Source organism: Ailuropoda melanoleuca, chromosome 3, assembly GCF_002007445.2.
Source record: "Ailuropoda melanoleuca isolate Jingjing chromosome 3, ASM200744v2, whole genome shotgun sequence".
In the NCBI taxonomy this organism is placed as follows: Eukaryota; Metazoa; Chordata; class Mammalia; order Carnivora; family Ursidae; genus Ailuropoda; species Ailuropoda melanoleuca.
The window spans coordinates 1,882,092-1,886,693 of NC_048220.1; the positions used below are offsets into that span (position 1 = coordinate 1,882,092).

The 4,602-nt window shown below is 41.7% G+C and overlaps 1 pseudogene; it reads right to left on the bottom strand.

Annotated features, from left to right (window-relative positions):
- Positions 1-4,602, bottom strand: part of LOC100480359 — a 40,494-nt pseudogene that overhangs the window by 34,503 nt on the left and 1,389 nt on the right.

Consider the following 4,602-nt stretch of genomic DNA (forward strand, 5'->3'; position numbering starts at 1 on the left):
AGATATTACTTGATTTTTTAGTCCCTCCCCTGTTGGAAAGGGAGTTCCATGAGAACAAGCACTTTTTGCTCCCTGCTGTTTCGGGTGTGTAGGGCCTCAGTCCATATATGTGGAATGAACAATGACAAATTTGAGTGCATCACTGGCTACAGAATCTCGCAAATTGACATAACTTATTTTTCTGACCCAGGTGTTTTGGTACACACTTTACAGTGTTAAATAACAAAAATTCAACCAAGTAAATCTATTTGGCTTCATTAATTTATTCATGAATTAAGCAGCATCTCATCTAGCAAAGAGAGGTGAGCTCCAAAAGGCTGCAGAAAAAGTTTTTAGAGGTAGAGGAGTAGAAAAAAAAGAAAATTATTACCAAAGAATTCATTTTTTTAGGCAAGGTTGCTCTCCTAAGGGGAACAGAGGGTGTGTATCATTAAATTTCCTAATGCTGACCAAGAAATCCCCATGGTATAGACTGGTGATGGGTAGTAAGGAGGGCACGTATTGCACGGTGCACTGGGTGTTATACGCAACTAATGAATCATTGAACTTTTTTTCAGAAACCAGGGATGTACTGTATGGTGGCTAAATAATATAATTAAAAAAATTAAAATAAAAAAAAAAAGAAATCCCCATGGTGACTGGTTAAAGGTTACATATCTTGGGGGGGGGGCGTTGAAACTGTACTCAAGTCCTGCAGGCATGCATTGTATATCTGCTTGGTAAATGAGTAGGAAAACTACCTTGTCTTTAGAACAATGCCTCTCCTGCATTCTTTGATGTCACAACTTGTTATTCCTGCCTATATGTTAATCTTTAATCTTTTGAGCTTTTACAAGATGTAAAAACATATACAACCCTATAAAAACTGTTCATTCTCCAGAACACTCCCTTCTTTGTGAAGATCATGTTTCCTGGATAGCTGTCCTAACTTGGGTTCAAATAAAACTCTCTTTCCTTCTTAGAGATTCTAAAAGGTTTGTTCATTTTGCAACTCACTTTTATGTCCTTTTTTATTCGGGGGCTCCCAGCCTGATGGTTATCAACCCAAATTCCTCAAGACACAAAACAAGCTTAGTAAGATTTTGCTGTTTTTGCTAGATATCTGCAACTTTCAGGACTACAGTTCTTGGACGTAAAATAAGCAGATGTGCTGGAAGGTGGCATGCTTGATTCTAGAATTTAAGGATCCCATTAGCTAAGTCTTTGGGTTTCTCAGACCTGAATTAATACCTAAAAGGGATGATTCACAGGGTTGATGTTGGTGCATGTTTTACAGTGTACCTTGTTACACGGAAGTTTTCTTGACATTGGTGGGTGACCTAATATCAATCTAATCCATTCCATGACTCACCTATCCCATCACAGGAGTCTTCTTGAGGTGGCAAGAGCTCTAGTAACCTTTAAGTGCTCAACCCACGTCCACCAATTTTTGCAGCTTTTTGGCTTCTGAGATCCCCACTAGCAATAGCCCTTATCTACATAAAACAAGACAAACAAATACATGCACCTTAATGTATTGGCAGTAACCAGGAGATGTTAGTTTATCCTGGTCAAAAGAAGGCCTTGTGTGCACACCATCGCCAATTCCCATGGAATCTGCTGAGGTTTTCATCCAGGGAATTGTGGTCTGAAAGGCTAGGTGCTTGGCCCTGGGCTGACCCTCTGCCAGCTCAGTTGTGCTCCAGGCAAATATACAAGCTCAATTAGTTCTGGGAATAACTGTCTAGCAGCTCAAGTTGATGTACCCTATAAAAGAACGCCAAATAGATTAGGAGCTCAAACACAAAAAGAGTGGAATTCAGAAAGCAGAAGAGCTTACCTATAGCCCTTGGAAATGTGAGAAAGTCAGTGACATCAAAGGGATCATGGAGAGCATGCCCATTTTTCTTATTTTCCCTGAAAGCTGCCAGAACTTGCTTCAAATCCTACCACTGCTACCAAATCTGTTAAATAACAAAAACTCAACAGAGTAAATTAAAAAAAATCTAATTGGCTTTATTAATTAATTTATGAATCAGGCAGCATCCCATCTAGCAAGTAGAGGGGAGCTCCAAAGGATTACAGAAAAAGAAATGTTTTTAAAGATAAATATGGAGTGGGGAAAAAGGAAATTATTAGCCAAGAACCCATTGTTTTAAGCAAAGTTGTCATTCTAATAAGAATTGAAGGGATCGATCAGTACATTTCTTGGTGCTAACCAGGAAATCCCCATGCCAACTGGTTGAAGGCTATATTTCTGTGGGGTGAAACTACAGTTAGGTTTGGCATTAAGCAGTGCTTTACTGATTTGAGGCCTTAACTTAAGTGACACCATTTTGAGCCTATGATTTTCTTTTTAACAATGACAAAAACGAACAATAAACACCTTGTGGAGAGAAGAAAATGCAAAACCTCTGCTATTTGGCTTTCTTGGATGTTTATCATAGTTTGTTCCCAAGAATATTGGTGTTTAGACAAATTCTGAGGCCAAGCCACCCTTTTCTGTGAAGTACACTGTCCCATGTATCTTACAAAACAGTGATTCTCAAGGTGTGAAGGTAAGGGTGGGTTGGGGTGAAGGGGGGATTTTGCTTCCCCAATGCTAAAAAGAAAACCACAGGCCCAAAATGGTGTCACTTAGATTGAGTTCCTAGATTGGGGATTAATACTAATCTAATTGCAGTTTAGGGGCACCTGGCTAACTCAGTCAGTAGAGCATGCAATTCTTGATCTTAGGGTTGTGGGTCCGAGCCCCATGTTGGGTGTGGGGACTACTTAAAAAAAATAAAATCTTAAAAAAAAAAAGGAAAAAGAAAAGAAATTGTAAACAAAAAATGTGTAAGAAAAATTGCAGTTTCAACCTCCCCCAGAAATGTAGTCTTTACAAGTTAGGAATTTTTTTGATCAGCGCCAGTCTTCCCTATGGACCCTCTCCATCCTCCAAAGGCAGAAGAGATCAACTGCAGATAAGACTTCTTGCCTTCCCCACAGGGGAAAGAAGTCTTTCCCAGAATAATCCTTTTCTTTTGCTAATAGCTTTCTGGCCCCACCTTTCTTCTATAAAAACCTTCCATTTTGTATAATTTCTCATAGCATTCTTCTATTTGCTAGATGAGATGCTCCCTGATTTGTGAATTACTTAATAAAGCCAATTAGATCTTTAAAATTTATTCATTGAATTTTTTATTTAACACTGAGGACACTGGAGACATTTTTAGTTGTTATAACTTGAGGGACCAGGGTGCAGTGCTACTGACACCTAGTAGGTAGAGGCTAGTTATGTTCAAATATCCTACAACCAAAATTGCCAGATTTAGCAAATAAAAATACACATGGGGTAGTGTCTCCAAATAAAATACAGAACTCTTAAATATGAATCTTAAATTAACACTGTTGTTCACCTGAGAATCAAATTTAACTGGTCACCATGTATTTTATCTAGTGAAGTTACCCCTAATGCACAGGACAGGCCCCCACAACAAAGAATTACGCAGGCCCAAATGTCTTGACTGTGAAGGTTAAGAAATCTTGTCACAGGGGCGCCTGGGTGGCTCAGTCCTTAAGCGTCTGCCTTTGGCTCAGGGCGCAATCCCAGAGTCCTGGGATTGAGGCCCACATCAGACTCCTCCGCTGGGAGCCTGCTTCTTCCTCTCCCTCTCCCGCTCCGCCTGTGTTCCCTCTCTCACTGGCTGTGTCTCTGTCAAATAAATAAATAAAATCTTAAAAAAACAAAAAGAAATCTTGTCACAGAAGAGTAGTTTTCAAAACCTAGTTCACATCAAGATCACCTCAAGGGACGTAAGGCATGGATTGATGGGCCTGCCCTCAGTTTCTCACTGGACAGAGCTCCAGGATTCACGTATCAAGTTCCCAGGGTAAGCAGCTGTTGGGCTGGGGCATCACTGGAAAACTGTTACCCAAAACTGGGGTCACTTTTTGGTGGGTGTGGAGCCAAAAGACACAACCAACCCAAAGACTAGGAAAAGAAGGGTTTTACTTGCAACAGGGAGAAAACCGGGTATCTCCCAAAACAGCGTCTCCTCCTTTGAACACCAAAACTGGGGAAGTTTTAAGCTAAGGGAGCAAACATCTTCATGAAGGGGTTTGCACAATGGGGAATCCACCACGGCAATGGGGTGAAAATTATTCTGAGTTAACCAGGTCCAGGTCAAACTCAATGGCCGGCCGCAGTCAGCACCTTCAATTCTGCGGCTCCCTTTGGTCCTGTATCTGGGTGCTCAAAGAGGCTTAGATCCTGCACAGGTAACTCAAGTACGTGTGTCAGGTCAGTCTTCACTTCTGAGTCAGCCCTGGGAGTTCTACCCCTGATCAGTGTGCCTTACACGGTTATGTCTCTTCTGGCCTGGGAGCGGCTGTTGGTTCTTAACATTCTTTCGCAAGATGGCGGGGGGGGGGCCCTTGAACGACTTATGTTGGGAAAGCGAAGACTGTCTTTTCTAGAGACCCCCTAAATCCTTCCGTTTCCAGAACCACGATCCCAGAGAGAAAAAAGGCTTCGTGCCTTTGTGAGTAGGAGCAACAGACGTTGTCTAAGCGAACATGGGAGTGAGCAGGGAGAGCGGAGCTGGCCGGCAATTCGGCCGACGCTTCAGCCACTCTGAC